The 14,656-nt window shown below is 45.8% G+C and overlaps 1 protein-coding gene across 1 annotated transcript in view; it reads left to right on the top strand.

Annotated features, from left to right (window-relative positions):
* SLC26A1 (solute carrier family 26 member 1) overlaps nt 1-14,656 on the top strand; it is a 127,526-nt gene that overhangs the window by 72,425 nt on the left and 40,445 nt on the right. The window lies entirely within an intron of this gene.

Here is a 14,656-nt window from a genome sequence, read left to right as displayed (position 1 = left end):
CCCCTCCATGGGTCCTATTATCATTTTCAACTGCATATTATTTCATCATCCATACTTTAGGTCTATCCATATTATCCAACATTACAAATTTTGTTAAAATCCTGCTGATGTTTCCATTTGCTTACAGTGGTCTCTTAAATAAGTTATAAATCTTTCCCATTCTTTCTTGAAACTTTTGTCTGCTTGGTTTCTAAGTTTTCCGATCAATTTTGTCATTTCGGCATAGTCCAACAGCTTAATTTGCCATTCTTCTCTAGTAAGGACTCTTATATTCTTTCCATCTCTGGGCAAAAGCATCCGTACGGCAGTTGTTGTGTACATAACAAGTCTTTTCTGCTCCTTTGGAATCTCGGTACCTATGATTCCTAATTAAAAAAAGCTTCTGGTTTCCTTATAAAAGTTATTTGATAACATTATTTTCATTTCATTATATATCATTTACCAGAATGCTTTTACAACCTTACACGTCCACCACATATGATAAAAGGTACCTCCTTGTTCTTTACCTTTCCAACAAATGTTCGTTCTTGTCTTATACATTTTTGCTAGTTTAGGAGTCAGATAGCACCTATACATCAATTTCATGTAATATTTTTTCAACGTACAACATGCTGAAATTTTTTAATCCATTTTCATAACCATTCCAAATCAAAACATTGAGTATTATGCCCCAAATCCCTCGCCCAGTGTATCATCAGGTGGCATAATATAAAAATAAAACATTAAAATCAGTTTGGTCAAACTCATGCTGGTGGCTTCGAGAACACTATCCAACTATCTCGTCCTCTGTCATCCCCTTTTCCTTGTGCCCTCCATCTTTCCCAACATCAGGGTCTTTTTCAAGGAGTCTTCTCTTCTCATGAGGTGGCCAATGTATTGGAGCCTCAGCTTCAGGAGCTGTCTTTCCAGTGAGCACTCAGGGCTGATTTCCTTAAGAATGGATAGGTTTGATCTTCTTGCAGTCCATGGGACTCTCAAGAGTCTCCTCCAGCATCAGAATTCAAAAGCATCAATTCTTCGGCGATCAGCCTTCTTTATGCTTTCACTTCCATACATCACTACTGGGAAAACCATAGCTTTTACTATACGGACCTTTGTTGGCAAGGTGATGTCTCTACTTTTTAAGATGCTGTCTAGGTTTGTCATTGCTTTTCTCCCAAGAAGCAGGCGTCTTTTAATTTCGTGGCTACTGTTATCATCTGCAGTGATCATGGAGCCCAAGAAAGTAAAATCTCTCAATTGGATATCTATATTGCAGCTATGTTGCAGCTCCCTCTAGGGAGGGCGATGTCCAATTTCATATCATGAACACCAGATGGCAGTGCATCATAAAGAAAGCCTTTCCCACAAACACATCCCTCACATACCGTAAATCTGTAAGGCAGCCATGCGTTTGACCATGAAGCACTATAAACTAGAGATGTTTCCCTCCGTGGAGACACCCTTTGGGGAAAGTGCTACAGCACATTCGTCTTCCTAGCCTCAGCCACTTTTCCTTTTCCCCGCCTCCCCAGACATTGTGTGCTTGTGTGGATTCCACAGTTGGATGTCTCCTTTACACCAAATGGAGAACAAAACACTGAACACTTAGCAATGTATATGCTTTCTGCTTTGATGAAACAAAAGTATTGTTATGGGAATTCTAAGGTCTTATATATATATATAATAAACGTTCATAAATGTACAAGGCAAACACATAAGTGTCTGAAATAGTGTAAAGGTAAAGGGACCCGTGACCATTAGGTCCAGTCATGGCCGACTCTGGGGTTGCGGTGCTCATCTCGCTTTATTGGCCGAGGGAGCTGGCGTTTGTCCGCAGACAGCTTCTGGGTCATGTGGCCAGCATGGCTAAGCCGCTTCTGGCGAACTAGAGCAGCGCACGGAAACGCCATTTACCTTCCCGCCGGAGCGGTATCTATTTATCTACTTGCACTTTGATGTGCTTTCTAACTGCTAGGTTGGCAGGAGCAGGGACCAAGCAATGGGAACTCACCCCGTTGCGGGGATTTGAACCGCCGACCTTCTGATCGACAAGTCCTAGGCTCTGTGGTTTAGCCCACAGTGCCACCCGTGTCCCATTTGAAATAGTACAGGAGAACATTCCTGAAGCCATTTTGACTCTTCCAGTAACCTCAAATATTATCTGCAGTGAGATAGGAAATGGGCAAGCCTGCCCATTGTCTCTTTGCTCACAAATCCTGCCTTCAGGGCGTATTTGTGTATGAATAGGGTGCGCCTGTGACCTGGATTCGGGAACTAAGTATTTAGCATCTCAAAAGGAATGGCCAGGCTGCCCAGGTAAAGCAATCAGTGACCATTATCAGTATCCTGCCAAACAGGATTTCTATTGTAGACTGCCCCCTTCAGTGATGTATGTATGAAGTTTTGGAGGGTGGTCTCGAGCTACAGGGTGGGCAGTTTCAAAAAACTATATAAGGGCTTGCACACCATTGTTCAGGGTTCCCCTCCTGACTCCAGCATGTGGTTGTGAGCACCCTGTTGCAACAGTATAATAAAGATCATGCTTACTAGTTGCTTTGCTTCTCAATATTCTCTGGTTGGCCTCTGTTATTTTCTCCTTCTGATAGGAACCTACTTAAGGACTCTATACGGGCTCTTGGATACCCAATAAGAGGAAAGGAGTGTTTTTTTCTTATGACAGTATCCACGGCACATCTATCTCACAAGCGGCTGACATACGGTTGATTCTGTTTGAGGTCCTACATGCAGGCGCTTAAACTGCTGTGCTCCATTTGCGCTAGTGTTGAAATCTAACCCACACGATCCCTGTCTCCCTGGGTGGTAGGAAGAGACAATACCACACTGGGTGCCTCGGTCATACCAAACCGGAAAGAATCTTCGATACGATACGATATCTTTATTGTCATTGTCCCTTGCGGAACAATGAAATTGAAAAACTACATAAAAACTACATAAAACTACCACAAAACTACATAAAACTACATAAAACATTCAAAAACCCCTAAAAAACTCTAAAACCCTATTTTAAAATACACTATACTACAGAGACCCCTTATGCTGCGTTTAGAACCAGATTTGCATTTGCGTAGAAACTGTTTCTCAGGTGGGTAGTCCTGGCCTTTATAACCCTATACCTTCTTCCAGAAGGCAGAAGCTGAAAGATATCATTTCCGGGGTGCGTACTATCATGTGCTATCTCTGCCGCTTTCTTATGGCACCTGGCAGCATATATTTGATCTAAAGTGGGAAGAGTGCACCCAATAATTTTCTCTGCAGTCTTTACAACCCTGGATAGCATTGTTTTTTCCCTGGCCGTGCAGCTCCCAAACCACACGCACAGACCATAAGTTAGTACGCTCTCCACAGTGCAATGGTAGAATGCCATCAACGGGTCCTTTGAGAGATTGTTTTTCCGGAGGATTCTCAGAAAATATAACCTCTGCTGTGCTCTTTTCACCAGGTCTTTGCTGTTCTCTCCCCAGGTTAGGTTGTCTCTCAACTCCATTCCCAGAAATCGAAACACTGAGACCTGTTCCACGCACTTCCCCTCAATAATAAGTGGCTGAATATTCAATTTACATTTCCTAAAGTCCACAATGATCTCTTCATGGAAACTGTCAAATGTTCTGATCCAAAGATGCCAGATAACTCTTGCTGGTTCATATGTGTACTACCGTGGTTTTGGAAATAAGCAGCGAACTCTTGGATGCACAGACTTAAGCTGGCCTTGATACCTAGGTTGGGAAATTAGGGCATGACCCCACCCCTGGATTTTTAAGTATTTTAAAAATAGGAAAGTGAATCTGAAGCTATTAGAAGCCTGTAATTGTCAGATTCAAGGTGTCTTGGGAAACCTGAAAATATTTTCATCTAAGTTCATACTAGAATTGAAAGCTCAGTGTGAAGCCTTCATAAGCTTCATTTTTCTGAGGTTAAATAGAAACTAATTTTACTCCCCTTGCTTTGCACTGACTGTCTTTTGGGAACAACACTTGTTCCTATGTTAACGCAGCTGCTTGTTTTAGTTAGGTAAGAGGCTTCAACCAACAAAGACAGGATTCTTCATAGTATAGTCTCATATCCAGCAGGGAAAAACCTTTCTTTTGCATCTATCAATATTTTATATTTTTTTCTCGGTTTTTTCCCTTGCCAAATATATTTAGAAATACCTTTTTGCCATACGTTGAAACAATCTGTCTTGCCAATCACTGTCAATCACCATTCAGAGATCCTTCTGTTGAAAAGACTTGATCCCTGACTACAATTCATGCAAGGGATCTAGAACAGCAATGCTACACATACTTCGTAAGGCATAAGCCCCAGTAAATACAGTCAGACTTAACTTCCAAGCAAACACTCCTAGGATTATGCTGCAAAATAAACTTCCATTTAGAAACAAGACTTTTGTATCTCGATTATTTACCGTGATTATGGCAATGAGTTGACATGAATAGGGCTACTCTGTGCTGGTAGCTTTTTGTGCTTGGTTGTTTTTAAGATTGAAATTATTTTTAAAACAGCTGCCTTGTAGACTTCTTAAATGGTGTTTTTTTTATTTAAATTAAGCATTATAAATGGAATAACATTTTGGAAAGCAAGATTTTTATTAACTCTGCAGTTACTTAAATAAAAAGCTACGCTAGTAAAATTGTATCCCTGTGATCATTTCACTTAATACAATGAGGAATATGAGAAAAGACAACCCCTTTGGCTACTCTTCACAATGTGTGGGGATCATTATAGTTCAACAGCTGTACTACTGATTGCTCAACGAGAAGATTGGGCTAACAGGCTTAAATACTGTAAGCAGTGACAGTTGGTAAGTCCATTTTATTGTACTTGATATTCTGTTTTGTTAGTGGTTTGCACTTGTCTTTGCCAGGGCAGATGAAATACGTTTTTATCAAGCGTGTTGATAGAATAGAAAATAACGTGGCCAACAATGCAATCCTACTCTTATTAAATGGGCTTACTTCCAGATGACCGGGCATCAATTAAAGCCTAAACTAATAAATAGGGTTACAACACTAACAGTGCAATCCCTTGCATGTTTTGTCAGAAATCAGTTCCAATGTGTCTAGGGGGCATTCTGTGTACAGCACAATCTGTTTGTAAGCTCCACTGGACCCAGTAAAAATATAAGTAAATATGCATAGGCTTCTGTGGTCAATCAAATGGATAATTCAAATATATTTCACTACAAAGGGGTGTGGGGTCCTGATAAATCAGGAAGCACTTTCAAACATTTTTTAAAAGGTTTGGACTGCCAGAGAAACTGCAGGCGGCAGGAGTGACCCATCTGCGCATCGCATTAAAATAATAATGTATTTTTACCCCATCCATCTGGCTGGGTCTCCCCAGCCACTCTGGGCGGCTCCCAACAGAATGTTAAAAACACAATAAAACATCAAACATACAAAAAACTTCCCTAAGCAGGGCTACCTTCAGATATCTTCTAAAAGTCATAGTTGTTTATTTCCTTGACATCTGGTGGGAGGGCGTTCCACAGGGTGGGCAGCAGGACTGTTCATGTACACAACAATGGCTGCGAGAATGCTTCTAGCCCAGAGGTGGAAAGAAGGAGAAATACCGACCAGAGAAGAATGGCAGACTAAGTTAATGGAGGATGCGGAGATGGCAAAACTGACGGGAAAGATCAGAAACCAGGAAGATCAAGTCTTTTTTAAAGACTGGACTAACTTTTAAACATATTTAAAAGACCGCTGTAAACAGTTAAAATCACTGGAAACTTGTAATGTGAAAAGATCTTTGGGTAGTATGAAAATATAACAGACAAGATGACGAAAAAGATAAAATAATTTATTTTCATTGAAAACGGAACCCAGGGAGGGAGGGAAGGTCCGAAGGTTCAAAAGAACCTTTTTATTTTAATGTTTTGAAATGGTTAAAGTTAAAAATGTATAAAATTATGTAAAATCTCTCTCGCTATACGTATATACCGTATTTTTCACCCTATAGGATGCACTTTTTCCCCTCCAAAAATGAAGGGGAAATGTGTGTGCGTCCTATGGGGCGAATGCAGGCTTTCGCTGAAGCCTGGAGAGCGAGAGGGGTCGGTGCACACTGACCCCTCTTGCTCTCCAGGCTTCAGGAGGCTACCCCCCCCCCCAGCCCGGCAAGCTCCCAGAGCGATGCTAAAGCTACACACAGCTTCGCCACTGCTCTGGGACCCGTTCTGGGGGCTGGGGTCGGGGGAAGCTTTATTTCCCCCCCCCCCTAAAAAAAATCTAGGTGCGTCCTATGGGCCGGTGCGTCCTATAGGGCGAAAAATACAGTATATAAAATCCATTACTTACTTGTACAACACTTTTTGGGGGGGGGGGAGAATAGACTTTGCAGCAGCAAGATGAGCACCTTGGCCTAGCAGAGACCAGCTACAGCAGTGGTTGGCTTTAGAGAAATCCCGAATTATTATTTCTTAAAGAAATTGATATGGAAAAGTCTCTTCACCCCATCCCCAAATATTTCACCTAATAATTACCTTTACCTTTAAAAAGTTAGGCAGATGGGTGAGAAGGTGAGGATCCATTGCAGCAGCTTTTACATTGGCACACAGATATGGGTGAAATCTAATCTACATAATTAAAAGCTGCAAGTGGATTTTTAAAACTAGGATTCTATGGAAGCAAATGCAAGAGCAATAGAGATCTGCAGGCTCCTTTGGTGTCAACTTTAAAGCACATGCCAAAATCTTTTCTATTCCTCCAGGCAATTAAAAATGCATCCTTTGACTATGGTTAATTGAATTGACATCTGTTTAAACTTTTTAATGGATTTTATGGTACAGTTTTATGTTTTATTGCTGTAAATAACTTTAATGCATTTTTAATGATACAGCAGGATATAAATATATTTATAAATAAATGAGTGTTTCCACAAACAGGGAGAAGGATTGTAGTTCTTGAAGCACGCATGGTAGAAAACACAATAAGTACCCGTAGTTAGAATGCATGAGTTCATTTCAAGTTTAATAGTCCACAGACAAAGCACCCAAAAAAACAAGCATTTGGTTCCACTCAGTGGGTGTGTACACGCTAAAAAATACAGAATGGCTCACTAACAATGCAGGTTTTCATTGTTAAAATGTTTAAACAGCATTTGAATAACCAGTACCCTGTAGTAATTCTGTAAAAAGTTACTTAATGGGGTTGTGAAGGTTGTGTAATAGAAGCTTTGCAAGACTCCGTTACATAAGGTTTTGTATCCATGACTATGGAAGTCAGAAACCACTAAAGAATTTCCTGTGAAGGGGACAATGATCAAAGGACAAACTGATCATTTAATCTCTATGATAAAGTTACAAGATTTGTATAGCATGTCTTCAAATTCTTCACTAGCATATGCAATTTGCATAAGCTGCTTTCTGAAATAGCGGAGGGCGGCACATTGAAGCAAATGAATGTAAATGCTTTCTTGTAGTTTGGGTCAAGTAATTAGCACAGCTTCCTGAATTCTGTAAGATGATCCTATATATGCAGTTGTCTTTATTTTTCCCCCTTTCACCAGAACAAGGAAGTGTTCGGTGAAAAGCAGTCAGTAAAATGACTGTTGATAAATGTGAATGGGCTATTAATAAACAGTATCTGACGAAATGTGTATTACACATGAAAGCTCATACCTTGAAAGCTTATATTTAGTTGATCTTTAAAGTGCCACTGGAATTATTAAAAAATATTTTTTCATCTTTCATCTTGTTATTTATTATGATAATAAACATGGAGAGAGTATCTGTTATTCTCTGAATTTTCTTTTTTCCATAATCTTGCAGCAAGAAATTCAGTGTAAAAATATGATTAGGAGAATTATAGAAATCACCGGGTACTTCGGGATCAAAAAGTGTTGGAAAATACGTTTTAAAACTGAGATTAAGACATGGATTTGAGTGTCCCAAATGTTAACTATGTAGCAGGGGGAAATATACATTTGTGCCAAATACAGATCAAAAGAACGTTTCTACGTTTCTCGGAAACAGAAATATCTACAGCTTGTTGAGTGAAAGGTTGGTGAGGATTTGCTGATGGACTGGACAACATTGACAAAAGGCGAACATTGGGATAAATGAGAGTTTATGCTGAGGCTTAGCATATCTGATCTTGTCTGTGCTGAATCACAGAATTGTAGAGTTGGAAGAGACCATAAGGATTATCATCTACTATTTATTTATTTATTTATTTATTATTCAATTTATACACTGCCCTATACCCAGAGGTCTTAAGGCGGTTCACAAACAAGACCACAGTGTTATGTACTGAAGTTCTCACCCTGGGCCAGCAGGGGGAGTCCACATATGCAAATAAGGGATCAAAAGTGACGTTTAGTGATTGGATAGTTACAGAAAGTGGTTACAGTTACGTTGTACTGGAGCTCTATATAAGCAGGCTGGCTGAACCCTTCAGTTCAGTTCTGTTCTGACCTGTGAATAAACAAGAGCTGTTTGGAGAATCGCTGTGTCATCTGATATGTTCACCCACAACTTAACACACAGCATATAAAATCAAACCCAAAGCAATAATAATCTAGTCCAACCCCCTTGCAATGCAGGAATCCAATGTGAGGCTTGAACCCTCGACCCTGGGATTAAAAGCCTTGTGCTCTACCGACTGAGAGATCCTAGCAGTGTTTCAAGTGATAAAAGGTTGATTCCTTTCTTGAAATGTCTCCATGTAATTATTACTCTTCTTTATTAAATTTATATACCAACCTTCATCCAAGGATCAGAGGAAGGTTGACAACATGAACTTGTAAGCTCTTGATAATTAGTGGCCTGCGAACTGGCATTTTGTTTTCTTCTGTTCCTTTCCCATCCCCACCACTTAGTGACACTTGTTGCAGCCACTGTGAAAAGCAGTCAGAATGAACTGAGCTGAAAATGGTTTTGCATTGGTGCACGAAATTGCTTGTTAGACCACTCTGAAAATTGTAGCTCTGTGAGGGAAGTAGGGGTCTCCTAGCAACTCTCAGCAACCTTAACAGTCGATAGGATTCTTTGGGGCAAGCCCTGGCAGTTAAAGTAGTATGTTACTGCTTTAAATGTATGGTGCTGATGTGGTTGTAGCTGATCCCGCCCAGCTGGAGAAAACCCAGGAAAGAGATGATGTCACAGTGTTAAGCAGCCAAGTCTATTAGGCCACACAATGATGTCACTGAAAGCAAGCAAAGCCTTGTGGCCTGTTTGGGAAGTACTGCTAAGCCATAGTTTAGTGATAATAATAATAATAATAATAATAATAATAATAATAATAATTATTATTATTATTATTATTATTATTATTATTATTATTTATACCCCGCCCATCTGGCTCAGTTTCCCTAGCCACTCTGGGTGGCTTCCAATCAAGTGTTAAAAACAACACAGCATTAAATATTAAAAACGTCCCTGAACAGGGCTGCCTTCAGATGTCTTTTAAAGAGAAGATAGCTGCTTATTTCCTTCACATCTGAAGGGAGGGCGTTCCACAGGGCGAGTGCCACTACCGAGAAGGCCCTCTGTCTGGCTCCCTGTAACCTCACTTCTCACAATGAGGGAACTGCCAGAAGGCCCTCGGCGCTGGACCTCAGTGTACGGGCTGAATGATGGGGGTGGAGACGCTCCTTCAGGTATACAGGACCGAGGCCATTTAGGGCTTTAAAGATCAACACCAACACTGAATTGTGCTCGGAAACGTACGGGGAGCCAATGCAGATCTCTTAGGACCAGTGTTATGTGGTCCCGGCAGCCACTCTGAAATATACTCAGAGTCGCAAAGTGATTTCATGCTCTTTATTCAGCTCATAGTGGTGAGGAGGAATGAATGAAAGTCCCCTCAAAGTATCTGCCTTATATACATTATTTACACAATGGGCTGCACATGATTGGCTAATTCCGGAATTGTACTGTAAACCAATCAGGTTGTGGATTCACTTCAATCTGGAGCATGATTGGGTGGTTCCTGCCAACCAATCATACTGCTGCATTGTTCTAGGACCAATCAGACTGCTGCATTCTGAATCCTATTGTTCTAGGACCAATCAGACTGCTGCCTTTTGGATCCTATTGTTCTAGGACCAATCAGACTGCTGCAGTTTGGATCCTATTCAACTCAGTACATAACACCCCTCCCCTCTAAGTTCCAGTCCTGCCCGGGAGGTCGCATTCATAGTCCTCAAGGTACGCTGGCGGCCTACGTGTGCGTTGCGGCCTGGGGTGTTCCCTGGTCCGGGGTTCTGGTTCTGGCTCGTGTTCCAAGGATGCTGGCTGTGATGGGGCTGTTTGGTCTGGCGCAACCGGCTCGCTCAGTCGTGGTTCTGGTTCCGGTGTCCTTTCGGCCTCCCGGGACCTCTCTGTATTTACTGGTTCTGCCTCTCCTGCTGGCCCCTGCTGCTCTATGGGCCTCACTGCCCCACTGTTCCCCTGGGACTCCTCTGACCTGTCCTCCTCCTCCTGGTTTTCTCCCGGGAATCGTCGCCGTATCTGGTCACAGTGGCGGCGCCAGCATTGCCCCCCATCCGTTAGCACCTCGTACGACACGGGGCCAGTGACCCTGGTGACTGTGGCGGGTACCCATGCAGGGCCTGCCCCAAAATTCTTTGCGTACACTGGGTCCTGGGCCTCGAAGGTCCGGGGGTTCCTGCCTTCCCCCACCCCTACCTCATCCTGAGCTCTATCGGGGTGAAGGCGGTCCAATCTGATTGCAAGGCGCCGACCCATTAGTAGTTCAGCGGGGCTCCGGCCAGTCGTTGAGCTGGGGGTGCTGTGCTGTGCTAGAAGGAATGTGGCAAGGCGGTACTCCCAATCCCCTTGCGTCATGCGGCGAAGGGTGTCCTTGGTGGTCCGCACCATGCGTTCTGCTTGGCCATTGGTGGCAGGGTGGAATGGCGCCGAACAGATGTGGCGGATGGCGTTCTGCGCTGTGAAGGTTTGGAATTCTCCTGACGTAAATGCAGTCCCGTTGTCTGAGACGAGAGTGTCAGGGAGCCCGTGCGTTGCAAACAGCCTGCGTAGTACCCGGATGGCTGCGGATGTAGAAGTGGATGGTACCAGTGCGACTTCCAGCCATTTGGTGTAGGAGTCCACCACTATGAAGAATGTTTTCCCCTGAAAGGGGCCAGCGAAGTCCACATGCAGGCGTGACCATGGTGCTCGGGCAGACTCCCAGGACTGGACTGGGGCCCTTGGGGGATCTGGGCGGGATTCTTGGCAGGCCTGGCAGTGTTTGACCCAGGCCTCTATCTCTCCGTCGATCCCCGGCCACCACACATAACTCCTGGCAAGGGCCTTCATTCTTACTACCCCTGGGTGTGTCTCGTGTAGGGCTGTGAGGACCCTTTTGCGGAGGGGCTGGGGAACAACGACCCTGCTTCCCCATAACAGGCACCCCTTGTGGGCCGACAGTTCATGTTTGCGGGTTGTGTAGCTGGCGAATTCTGTCCCGGGGCTGCTGCTGGGCCATCCCCTCCACACCCAGTCCAGGACCCGGGAGATGACCCTATCTTTCTTGGAATGGTGTGCAACTTCTTGTGCCTGAATGGGGCGGTCGGGAAGCAGCTCCAGGCTCATAACCTCTTGTGCAGGTGCCGGGTCGGGGCCTGTTTCTGGTAGTGGTAGCCTGCTGAGGGCGTCCGCATGGCCCATCGCCTTCCCAGGGCGGTGAATCAGTGCATACTGGTAGCTGGCAAGGAAAATTGACCACCTGAGGACACGAGGAGACAGCACTTGGGGGGTCTGCTTTTCGGGGGCAAACAAGCCAAGCAACGGTTTGTGGTCAGTCACCACGGTGAAGGGCCGCCCATACAAGAAATCATGGAATTTTTTTACTCCCTTCACGATTGCCAGGCCCTCCTTGTCGATTTGTGAGTAGTTCCGCTCGGTTGCGTTGAGTGTCTGGGAAAAGTATGCCACCGGTACCTCTCTTCCATCTGGGAGTTGGTGTCCCAGGACAGCGCCAATGCCATAGGGTGAGGCGTCGCATGCTAGCACCACCGGCAGCCTCTCGTCGAAGTGTGCCAAGACCGAGTTTGAGACAAGCAAGTCCTTGACTGCCTGGAATGCGGCCTCCTGGCGCTGGCCCCACACCCAAGGGGCCCGCTTGTCCAGGAGTCTGTGTAGGGGCTCCGCTACCGCCGCCTTGTGGGGAAGGAAGGAATGGTAAAAGTTCAATAATCCCAAGAAGGCCTGAAGTTCAGTCTTGTTCTTGGGCGCTGGGGCATCACAAATGGCCCGTACCTTGTCCCCAGTCGGGTGAACCCCTTCTGCATCCACCATAAATCCCAGAAAGTCCACTTGAGGCACTCCTAGTAGACATTTTTCCCGCTTCACCTTGAGACCCGCCATCTGGTAACGGTGCAGAACAGTGCGGAGGCGGTCCTCAAACTCCTCTGGTGTGGGCCCGGCAATCAACACATCATCAAAGAAGGGGGTGACACCAGGAATCCCTTTAAGGAGAGAGTCCATTAGATTCTGGAATATGCCTGGTGCCACGCTGACCCCGAATTGCAGCCGCTTTACCCTGAACGCTCCTCTGTGCGTCACAATCGTCTGTGCCTCTGCTGTGGCCTCATCTACTGGCAGCTGTTGATATGCTTGGGCCAAGTCCAGCTTGCCAAAAATTTTCGACCCAGCCAGGGTGGCAAGGACATGGCTGACCACTGGCACTGGGTATGCATGGGCCATGAGGGCCTTGTTTATGGTACATTTGTAGTCTGCGCAGATGCGGACCGAACCATTAGGCTTGACGGGTGTGACGATTGGGGTTTCCCAGGGGGCATTAGGCACCGGCTCCAGCACTCCTTGCTCCACGAGTCGGTCCAATTCCTCGTCTATACGGGGTTTCAGGGCGAATGGGACCCGGCGGGCCTTGAGCCTGACTGGTCGTACTGCGGGGTCAAGCTGTAGAGCAATGGGGGGGCCCGTATACTGTCCCAATTTCCCATCGAAAACCCCCGGAAACTCCTTGCATATGGCGTCCACGTCCACTTGTAAGCTCATGTGGTTCACCCCGGTGATGGCTAGTCCCAGTGGTCCAAACCATGCCAACCCCAGTAAGCTAATGTAGGGGCCCTTGACCACAAGCAAGTCCAGTTGCCGCGTCCGCCCTCGGTATTGCACCCTGAAGGTCCCCACCCCCATTGTGGGGACCTTACGTTTCTGGAAGTCCCGGAGGGTGAATGGGGCCGGCCTGAGTTTGGGACCCCCAGTAGGACACAGTTTCCTTAAGGTCCTTGCCGAGATTATGGATAGAGTTGAACCCGTGTCAAGCTCCATGCGGCATGGGGCCCCCTCTATCTGTACCTCTACATAAATTTTCTCTACGTTGGGGTGGGGCAACTGGTATACCTGGAAGTCTGTGAGCTCCGTCGAGTTGCCTTGGTGCGTTGGGCCCCGGGACCTGGGGCTCTTGGATTGGTCATCTGATGCCTGGCTTCGGGTGGGCCGAGCCCGACACACCCGGGCGATGTGTCCCAATTTTCTGCACTGCCTGCACTCTGCGTTGCGGAAACGGCAGGTCCTCCTCTCGTGACTTTCTCCACAGCTTGCGCAGTTCCCTCCTTCTCGTCGAGGCAGCTGTGGTATGTGGGCTGCTTGAGTGCGCTGCTGTACTCGGTGCACCTCCTCCCTGTCGGATCCCGAGTCGTTGGTGAGGTCTTCGTGGTGGACCCTCGGTTGGGACGGCTGGCTCAGCCGTGCCTCTTGCGTCGACCTCTCAGCAGCTTCCGTTGCCAGGGCCTCCTCCAGAGCGACCTGGAACGTTAGGTTCTTCTTAGCGTAGAGGCGTCGTTGCAGCTTCTCATCCTTCAGGCCACTGACGAGGCGGTCACGAAGCATGTTCTCCAGCTCTGAGAAGTTGCAGAACCGGGCAGCTTGGCGGAGAGAGGTCACAAACCCAGTTATGGTTTCCCCAGGGGCTTGCCGCTTTGCGTAGAAGGCATTTCGACGAGCCACCACTGAGGGCTGTGGCGAAAAGTGCCCCTTCAGCTGTTCCATTATTGTTTTGTATGGAACAGTAGCGACGTCTTCAGGCGCAAGGAGAGCCCGGGCGATTTCAAATGTCTCCTCTCCGCAGACGCTGAAGAATATTGCCCTCTTCTTGGCGTCTTCTTCATCGGTGACCCCTTTGGCTTCTAGGAGGAAGGTGAAACGGGAGGCGTACGCTTCCCAGTCTCCAGATGCTGGGTTGAATGGCGAGAAGCTGCTGTCAGTTGCCATTCTGAGTTCCTTGTGTCCCGGAGCTGAAGCCTGGATACACGGTGCGAGGCAGCGGTGCGGCAGGTGGCGGTGCTGCGGTGCTGTGTGTGGCAGTCAGCTCAGCGGGATCCCACCTTCGTCGCCAGTGAAATATACTCAGAGTCGCAAAGTGATTTCATGCTCTTTATTCAGCTCATAGTGGTGAGGAGGAATGAATGAAAGTCCCCTCAAAGTATCTGCCTTATATACATTATTTACACAATGGGCTGCACATGATTGGCTAATTCCGGAATTGTACTGTAAACCAATCAGGTTGTGGATTCACTTCAATCTGGAGCATGATTGGGTGGTTCCTGCCAACCAATCATACTGCTGCATTGTTCTAGGACCAATCAGACTGCTGCATTCTGAATCCTATTGTTCTAGGACCAATCAGACTGCTGCCTTTTGGATCCTATTGTTCTAGGACCAATCAGACTGCTGCAGTTTGGA

Source organism: Podarcis erhardii (assembly GCF_964252035.2).
Source record: "Podarcis erhardii genome assembly, chromosome: 17".
Classification (NCBI taxonomy): Eukaryota; Metazoa; Chordata; class Lepidosauria; order Squamata; family Lacertidae; genus Podarcis; species Podarcis erhardii.
Note: the sequence above shows the minus strand (reverse complement) of the source record. Positions and strands in the feature narration are given on the sequence as shown.